Consider the following 10,738-nt stretch of genomic DNA (forward strand, 5'->3'; position numbering starts at 1 on the left):
ATAGAGAAAAGCCCTGCAAGTGTCACTAATGAGGACCGATTTAACTTTTGGAGAACGTAAGAAAAGGAAAGAGATAGTAATCCAGAAGTTAAGAGGTTTAAATTCAAAACAGGTGATATTGTTCGTATTACGTACATTCGGAATGCCTTTTCTTGAGAGTACGACGAACGATGGACTCGCGAGTTATTTATAATTAGTTCCCGTTTTACTAAAGACGGTCGCTGTCTGTACACCTTAAAAGTCTAAGATAATGACCCAATACTTGGAACATTTTATCAAGAAGAACTTCAAAAGGTGCGGGTGAACAATGAAACAGTTTACAAAGTTGAAAAAGTTCTGCGCAGACGTATGCGCAATAATAGAAGAGACGTGATGGTGAAGTGGTTGGGGTGGCCAAATAAATTCAATAATTGGATCTTGCAGTCTCAGTTGAAAGAACTTTAAGGATGAATCATCAACACTTTCTGTTTTGCGCCTCTAATGATTTTTCAAAATTTCACCCAGAGAACAACTCACATGATTTTATCATAGAATTGCCACAGTCACTTCACCTTCAAGGGGAGTGGGAATGCGCATTGGTGGACATATTTTTTGACGTGCCAAATCTAGCACAGCTGAAAGTTATAACTGTTATGTCAGACCTGTGCTGTAGTAGTTACATCGATTTTCAGAAACTTCCGGTCTTGCGTCGTCTGCTCTTAGAGGGCGGATCAGCAGCGCTAATTAATCCGTTTTATGTGCCCCTGGCACGTGATCAGATCCAGCGATTTCGCATTTATTTATCATACAGCGACCTGTCTAACTCTACATTACCAATTAAAACCTTGCACTGTACACTTCACTTGAGAAGATGTCTTGGAAACCGTTTATCCCTAACGCAGAAGAGTGGAAAAAACACTTTGTCACAACGGCCAACATGAAGTACATTCCAAATCAAAATTCATATATTGTTGGACAATTTGGGGATGGACGTGGGAATTCCAAGCCTCAAATAGAAATGGTGACTCCAACTCAGCATGCGGTGGACAGAGCTAAGGCGGATTTAAAGAAAAGAAAACTGGAGGGCGGACCGGTAGTGGTTTTTCTCGCGCTAGACGGACCTAAAACTAAGAAAGTAAAAAAAAAAAAAAAAAAAAAAGAGAGAGGATTTGTATATACCAAATAATAAAATTAGATTAATACTTATTTTGTCTTTCATTCCTCTTTTCATCATCGACGTGTCAACATGGCTTTTTTCGCTGATGGATCAAAACCTGCATTTAGTCATAGACTGGCATTATTTCAGAATTTACCAACTGACGCCGGTGTCGAACAAACTGAGTGGATAGATGTCCGACCTGTCGGTAGTACCTCGCACGGTGGGGTAATAGAGTTTAATCTATCAGCAGCCACAACTTGTTACATTGATTTGCTGCGCACTCGTTTATTTCTCAGAGCTAGAATACTGCATGACGACGGAACACAACTGAAAGCCAAAGAAAAGGTGGGCTTTGTTAACTTAGCATTACACAGTTTATGGAACCAAGTAGACATTTCTGTTCAACAGCAAGTCATCTCTCCCACTGTTTCAACCAATTATGCATATAAAGCATACATTGATGTTCTTCTAAAAAAAACGGAGTATCTAAAAGTGTACCGCGTTTATAATCTCAACTTTTTGCTGCGGACACTGCGGGTTTTATGAATGATCCAGACGCTCTCTCTGGAGGTAATTTTGGATTGTATGAAAGAGCAAAAGCCTCAGAAAATAGCGCATTTGTCGATCTAGAGGGTCCCATTTACATGGATATATGCCAACAAGATCGCTTCTTGATTAACGGTGTCCAAGTGGCGATTAAATTATGGCCTAACAGAGATTCATTTTGTTTGATGTCGGCGGAGAACGGAGAAAAAAATACAAAATCCACATGGAAGACACCATTCTCCGGTATTGCTACCTCAAAATTAACCCGGGTGTTTTACTGGGACATAGCGAGGCTCTCCAGAAACACCCAGCGTTGTACCCATTTAAAAAATCGGACATAAAATGTTTTAGGATACCTGCTGGGCAGTTTCATCTCAACATTGACGATGTATTTCAAGGTGAAATACCCGAACCACTTGTAGTGGGACTAGTTTCTTCTAAAGCTTATAGCGAAAGTTACTCTTTAAACCCGTGCAATTTTGTACATTTTCATTGCAACTTTGCTCCATTCTATGAAGACGGTAAATCTGTCCCTTCCGCACCATTGGAACCCAATTTCAGCACAGGAAATTACGTCACGGCCTCTCTTTCAATGGTAGGGGGGAAGAAAAAAGACCAGGATAATCCTACATTCCAGCTAAGCCGCAATGACTATTTAAAAGGGTATTGTTTATACATGTTTGACATAAACCCATCTTACGAAGAGGAAAATAATTTGCCATTAGTAAGAAAAGGTCACTCCCGTCTTCAGCTCAAATTTGAGAAAGCCCTTCCAGAGTCTGTACCTGCATATGTTACGGAAGATTTCCAGCAATCCTGAGCATTGACTCTAGCCGGAACGTGGAAGTTAAATAATGGATTCAATGTATATAAAAACAATATTACAAAAAGACCAAATTGTTTCTCGTCAATTAAAGGGGGTGTTTGCTGCAAATGATTTATTTTATCAGAATATTTCAAATGGACTCTACATTTTGAATACTGACGAAAGAGGTAGGCCAGGTTCGCACTGGTGTGTGTTTTATTTTGACAACCATACTTCCAAAGTTTCCATTTTATGGGTCAGTCTCCAGAGTTTTATCACACCTATTTTAGAGATTATCTTACTGCACAGAATAGACCCTACAAATATAATTGTGAACAACTTCACAGTCCCCATTCTAACATTTGCGCAATGCATTGTATATATTACTGTTATTTACGTTGTCGTGGTAATACTTTATATAATATTGTTCAAAGTTGTCAAAACTGTTCCTTCGCCATGCGCTTGGCACATTGAAGTGAAAGTTGTGGGTCTTTCGGATGAGACCTTAAAAACCGAGGCCCCGTGTCACGGCAGGCGTTGGCACGATAAAGATCCCTCACTGCTCAATGGCCCCGATTGCCGAGTAAAGGTCAAAATTTGAAGCCCTTCACCGGTATATGGTGACGTCTCTATATGAGTGAAAAATTCTCGAATGGGACGTAAAACAACATACAATCAATCAATCAAAGTTGTCAAAATGACGAATATGTGTTTGACTTTGTAACTCAGAAGTTTGGTATAAAACATACTGTATATTGAAACATGTAATCATTATCGTCCGACTAAACTACGAAATGGACGTCATACATGATGCAGGAGCTCCTCGAATTATTAACAGGCGGAAAGTGATATTCGCCCTGTCCATGGGTTGTGCGCTTACTCTATGTAGCATATTAACATGGGTCTCTTCAACACCATTCGAAACAAGTTCTTTGACAGCTGTAGCTGAAAATGTACCTTTCACCATGTGTTTAACAAGACTCTGTGTACATTTTAAAAACATTTTCCGATAACAAGGAACGTTGTTAGCAGTGTGTGCATGCTTAACAAACACATACGTGTTGATATTCGGTATTTTGTGAATGACGAACCAACTATTCGGGGCATTTATTTAAATGAATTGCAGTGGGATGGATTATTGAAACTGCTTCCAAAGATTATTTCAACTTTACACGAAATAAAACACGAAGAGCTTGAAATATATTCTGTAAATACTTTAATCTGTACACAATGAATGTTTATAATGAATGATAATTAAATGGTACATTTCTTTATGTAACAGCCTTTGTTATGGACTTTACTATTCGTCTATGAGGTCTAATAGAATGTTTACATTGTTTGCATCGTCGGTATCCCTTTTTTCTGGGCACAACTCAATGTCCAGCACTTCTGGGTGTCGGCTATGACGCTCATCGACGGATCCGTGTCTCCCAGCCGTCGTGCTGCACTAACATCTCGCACAAATTCTCGGAAGCATCGCATAGGGACATACTCTACAACCTGATAGATTCTGGTGACTTGTAGTCCTTGTCTGAGGTACAACTGCAGTAAGGGAGTTGCAATAAGTATTTTTCTAGCTCTCATTCCACCGATTAACAACCGTCGGGGATTTTCGCTCAGATTATTGCTTGTAACGTGCTCTTGCATGTGCTGACCTATGATGTCGAAAGGGATATCCACAGTGCAAAAGATCGGCGCCATTTCTTCAAAATACTCGTATGGAGACAAATCCCGTTGCCAACCATCCTCCCATTTCTCTGGCGTAGTGATGTCAATTTCCACCATTACAAACAAGGATCCGTCATAGATGGCTTGAAGAATTTGATTTTCTGTGACAGTCCTTTTATGCTTTTTAAAAAATGATGGTAAAGAGTCGTCAGTTATTGTACGAAGATTAGAACAGTCTTTCTTCAGCTCCTTATATTTACATTCCCAAATTTCAATGACCTGATACCCTTTTGCTTTATGTAGTCCGTGGTTTCCTTTGTACGTTGAAATTTTTGGTGTTTGGTTTCTAGCCACTTTTTATTCCGAATAGACTTGGTTAGAACACATTCATGACCATGAAAATAGCATCCGTGGAACTGGAAAACAGTCTTAGTCTCGCTGCAATAACCGTCTACTGGATATGGTCCGATGCGCTTCTCGTGACCAGTGTTCATTTTGTATTCAATGTTCAGTCCTGAATTACGCGAGAGCCAATTTAGCCAGTTGTATTGAGACATGTATTTTTCTCTTACTTCCGGACGAAAATCGTTTTCTTGGCGTCGTCTAACGAATGCTCCCGTCGGCATCTCTTGGTCTAAAGCCCATAAGTACAGCTCGTTAGCATCGTAACCCACGATCCTCTTGCACGGTTTTTCAGGATTATTTCTTCTAAAGGTCTCTGTTGCTTTGGCATAGCGATGAAAAATAATTGACGGACCGCCTATTATGTTGTTCTTTACTGTATAGAATAAGTCTTTGTCCTCCTCTCCGAGCAACGAAAACGAGGCTCCGGAACGTCTACTCGCACTGAATAACATCTGGCGAGCAATTCCTGGCACTGACATGGCGGTTTTGAAGATGTCAATATTTCGTCTGAAAAAAAAAAAAATCCTGTAATCTTAGTACTGCACGAAAAAATGGTGCCACATCTAAATTGTTGTACCAGATGAGAAAATCTCGCAAACAGGTCATTTTCTCTTGTTTCCATATGTCTTTACAAAAATTGTATTCCTCCTCAGTGATGTTACATTGCTTTAAGGAGCTGTAAAAAGCACTGTGAGGTGGTAGCTCTCTCTCGTCTAAGCACGAAAAGTCTGTTAGATATTCATAAGGAAAAAGCCCCTTTGCTTCCGGTATTTCATATGCTTTTAGGAAGCTACTGTAAGAAGTACCAGGTGCTAAGAAGTTTGTTATGTCCAGGAATCGTAGAGAATCGTTGCTCAAACAAGTGTACGAGTTGTTTTTTTTTATTGTTATTCCTTGAGATTCGTGGAGACAGACATGCTTTGCAATACTCTTCTTAATGAGATTAAGATCATAGCGCGCAGAATTAAATCCCAACACAGGTACTTGCTGACAATAAAAGTTAAATCTCCCAAGCATCTTCGTAAGTTCATTTACCATTATTGTTGGGGCTAGACTATTCTCATCCTTGTCCTCTTCTTGTCTCCAATGGGCTAGTTTTTCTTCTAAATTCTCTTTTACTGCACCCCATTTGTCCAGCGCTAGTGATTTGCAGTGAGTTGCAATCTCCTCCATGTAGGTCACCATCACTTGAATCAATTTGTCTGGATCTTCTTCAACAAAACAAATGTATTCCTTGTAGTGCTCCACATTTGAACAAACACTCACAGAAATAGGGACGTGCTCAGCTTGCCACTGTAATTTCCTGTCGTGTGGTATGTCAGATTCCGGACGTTAAATTGCTTCAAAATCAAATACTATGAACCATTCATAAACTCTATCATGTGCAGGGACAACACAACCAAATTCTCTTAACTGCTCGAATATGTTTTCTTTCCCTTCGTGAAATCCTCCAGGAATTTAAATTTAAATTTTACTGTTGCAAACCCGTTCATGTTTTGAACACCGCCAGGCTGTGGGGAAAAATGTCTCGCAGATTTGACACTGATATTTCTTGGAACCTTTAAATTCGTTATGTAGGACAAATGGCTCTCATATCTGTTCAAATTCATTTGCTCTTTGAATCTACATACAATCCGTCTCTCTGGAAGTGTTGTTCCATCTTCTCGCAAATTAAAAATGTTAACACAAACTTCAAAACATTTTTCAAACTCGTGTATTCACTACTGGCTTTCAAAACCCCTGTCCGTATGAAAATCCCCTGTCTTTCTCTGTAACCTACAGCATTTCCACAATTATCTACGGTATATCTACAGTATGGTACGGTATGTCTCCTAAGCATATACAGTAATTCTCAGTATGCCACTGTTTGTATCCCCAGCATGCCACAGATACCTACAGTAGGCCCCAGTACGCCTACGGTAGGCCCCAGTATGGCTACTGCTTCCTACAGTGACCTACGGTATGTCACAGTATATGCCCCAGTAGGCCCCTGTATTGTTCACCGAAGCAAAACGGAAGAAGTATACACACTTCCAGAGGCACTGTTTGTCTAAGATGTGAGGTTGTCAGTTCAGTACACAGGGTTTTTCCTTTGAGAAACTTTTGAACATTATTTTATATACATAGTAATACAACTGAAGTCAACTGATACGGGTCTCGTGATCCACATTAGGCAAAAAATTCACGCATATTTGATTGCCACAAAGAAAATATCGAAATGGTCAATAATGTTGACTGATCGCTCTTAAGTATACATTTCTTGCTGTCAAAATAACAAAAATACGCTATAAACATTAAAACTGTTATAATTATTAATTTATTCGTACTTTTCATTATGTTTAGAATTCTTAAGAGACTTATAAGGTTATTCTGTAATTCTGAAAAGTTTACAAATCACTGCTTCAAGCAAAAAAAAAAAAAATCATCAATTAATGAATTTTATTCATTATTTTTTCATTGTTTATTTATTTATTTGTATGTTAGTTTATTCCTTCATTCATTCAAAAAATATTCAATTTAAAACATCAAATTGGGAAGGGCATGCATTACGACCAATAATTCTGCAATGAAGATTTTATTCACTTATAGTACGGCTACATTAGAGACCTAAATGTATATACTAATATATGATATGCTCCTGGCTAGTGGCTACATGTGCTTGTAAAATATATTCCTTGGTGTTTTAATAAACTTGAACACGTCGTGTAACTAATGACCTATATCTTTAGTATAAAGGTCCCTGGTGTAAGTAAATCTCACCGATGCATATATTTGAAAAGCAATCCGCGTCGATACAGGAATGTAAAATTTATTTTATTTAGATTTTCTGCCTGCTCAGCGAGAAAAAAAAGTCTTTTAATCTTGGTACATGTAACCATTCCAATAAATGAACATAGCTGTATACAACAGTAGTGGGTCTGTCATAGTATCTTATGACATGGTATCTTTAGGTAACACAGCTCTTTTTCTTTATTGTCAACCGATTTTTTTTTTCATTCGACCTTTGTTCATTATCTTCAACTTTTACATTTTTTTTGACAATTATATTTTACATAATAACATGCTGTCCAGGCGCGGATCCAAGAATTTTTCCAGGAGGGGGGATATTCCACCTCAATTCCAAAAAAAAAAATTAACGCAAATTCCATTTCCTTAACGTGAAAAAACCCTGTAAATTTCGTGGTGGGATCCACACTTTCTGAAGGGGGGGGGTCAAAGTCATTTTTTATTTGCTTCAATATAACTTGTTCGGAACCCCCCCCTTCTAGGTTAGGGCATGTTGTCAGTATTAATTCTAATTGGAGAATTCAATATTAAACGTATAATACAAAATCATTTTATGCAAAAGAGGCACAAGTAAATTATATGTAATTGCTCAATGGGACGGACAGTGAATTGTGTAATCTGTATAAAAAATGTAGACATGATTTTCTTAGAAATACTGGCTTTTCAAATTTACAAAATAACGATTTAAATGTTCTATTCAAATATCTATTAACTCATTTCCCACGTCAAACTGCGAGTATCATATATAATGCATATAACATACACTGTAAGACAAAGAAAAATCAAACGCATGTAATTGATATATATTGCTAAAAGTGACTTATAGGTCCGATGGGCCGGGTGTTGTACATATATGCTTATTTGTCTAATGAACGTAAAATTATTGTATACACAAGTCACTATAATAAAATATTTACTTACTTATTGTATACAATTTTAAAGCAAAATTCATGCGAACTCCCCCCCCCCCCTTTTTTTTTTGCTAGGGGGCAAAAACATCAAAGGGTATAACTACAAATATGTTGAATGTCGATTAAATAGTATAACAACATCACAAATGTTTCATCATAATGTTACGGGATCGAGATCCGGAAAAACTCCTCAAAAGAAATCGCAAGAGGCTGACCTTGACAGATGAATTAAGCGAGGACGCATTTTTCTTCATAATCATCTTTCTGAATATATTATAGTAAGTACAAGCTGTAGTGTGTGTTTCTCATAGTGAATCCTAAAAGGTGCAATTGTCATGATTGTGCGGGACTTCATTACTTTTTTTATTGCTCAGTGGACACTGGTTGCCACAGGAATTTTATCAATAAAGTCAATAGAATCACTCGATTGACCAAGCATGAGCTATGCGTTCGCATATTCGCTGTGCTAACGCATACATGTAGCTCATGCTAGGTCAATCGATGCTAGGTCAATCGAATGATTTAACTTTATTTATAAAATTAACTTTATTGATAAAATTGCTAACTCCTGTGATTGAGGCTGTAAATAATCTGGTAATACAAACTTCCATTATCAATAACGTACGTAGTAATTGTCAGTGATTTGTTTTCCGAAATCCGTAGTAGGAAGACAATCCAGTTAGAGGACAGCTTTTCCATGTAAGCAGACTTAGCAAGCCACTTGTTCCTGCTAAAAATCAGAAAATGGTATGGATTCTGTGATCGGGGTGGTGACAGTGACGATGCAAATGGAACTGATTACCTGTATCAGTCTAACGTAATAGTGTACAGTGTAATACTTTGTTGTGACTTGACATCTACATTTTGATCAATGTGAATGGATTATGTTTACTGTAGCATGACATATTTTTAGATTAATGGAAAAATCTTTAGTTAAAACGAATTCGTTATTTGTGTCAGTGATTGTGATGTTCATATTATGAAACACAATATAGGTCTATAGCTGTGTTAAAAATATATTGAACATGTTCGACAATTTCAAGAAATGGAGACCCTAAAAATTATTTTGCCATGTCGTGGCAATTAAAAAAAAGTTACTCAGTATTTGATATTAATTTCTTTCTTTCTTTCTTTTTTTTTGGGGGGGGGGGGGTTATTTCTAATTGTCAGGGATGAATATACATACATATGACGTGTATATACTAAAAATGCAGGTTTACAAAAAAAATTGCTTTTGTATTTGTTCATCTTAAGTTAATTGTAATTTAGAATTTGTGTTTCCATTCTCTTTGCAGTAAATCAGCACATAAAATCATAATAAGTAACTAGATTGAAGAACAGTCTTCGTTTACTGTTCATAGTGCTAGCTGTGGATACTTATGTCTAGAATAATGATAACGTAGTAAAGAGCAAGGAGTTCGTAAAGTAAGCATTATAGATTGGGGATTTAGGATATTACGATATCTATCGCATACTGTTAGACGAAGGATAAATGTACATGTATATGTATCACATTGACATGACATTAACAGGTATAGGTGGGGAAGTCCTTTCCCCAGCATTGTCGTGCATTTCATATCATGTGTCAAATAACGAATGTGAACAACTCCGTTTGTTTTGGCGTTTTTGCATTGTAGATGTATGTATACACGAAAATATAATTTTTACACCCCCCCCCCCCCCCCGAAACAGCGTACATGTTTAAGATTTCATTCGCTCTTATATATATAATATAAATTTCTTTTACAGTATAACAGGATTTAATTCGTATTTTCACTGTTTAGTTCAATGAATTCTAATAAAAGATAATTCAATTATGCAAGGGACTTTAATTTCAATCCGTTTGTCCTTAATTACAGTTTAAAGAATAATATCAGACTTCGATCTCGCTTAGCTTGCGTTGGTGTTGGGAAAATTGATAACCCACTCTAATTTATGTTGAATAATCGAATTATTGATTTTAAATGTTTGATTATTTTGAAATTGCTGTCATGTCTTTATTTAATTACATGTATTTACAAACAATATAAACTTTTACATCTTCGGGCCAGTCTACATGCCGGGAGAATCGTAATTCATATTCGCACGTGTCACAATTTTCAAGGTCTATTTCATGCGCGGGTGTAAAGGGGTTATGTCGGATGTGAGTTTTGGCCTCCCTGGAATTATTTAAGAGAAGTGAATTTTCTGAAAATTTGTAAAGTTACTTAGTCCCCGGAAACAAGGGCTCCTCATATAATAGAAAGGAGAGTCGTGTATCTGAAGAAAATTTAGAAACGAAAATGTCTAAAGAGTCTCCCCTCCATGAAATAGGTTTCCCAGGATCGAGCAAAGTGTAATTATAATAGTTGATGTAAACAACACACCCGCCCACCAAAACTTCTCTCGGGAAAATATTTCTGGATCTGCACCTGTTTTTTTTTTTTTTTTTTTTTGTTTTTTTGGATATCGATCTACATGTATATTTTTAAAGGACAA

The sequence above is a fragment of the Saccostrea echinata genome, unplaced genomic scaffold (genome assembly GCF_033153115.1).
Source record: "Saccostrea echinata isolate AGI-Se365-2 ecotype Australia unplaced genomic scaffold, CSIRO_AGI_Sech_v1 ptg000061l, whole genome shotgun sequence".
Classification (NCBI taxonomy): domain Eukaryota; kingdom Metazoa; phylum Mollusca; class Bivalvia; order Ostreida; family Ostreidae; genus Saccostrea; species Saccostrea echinata.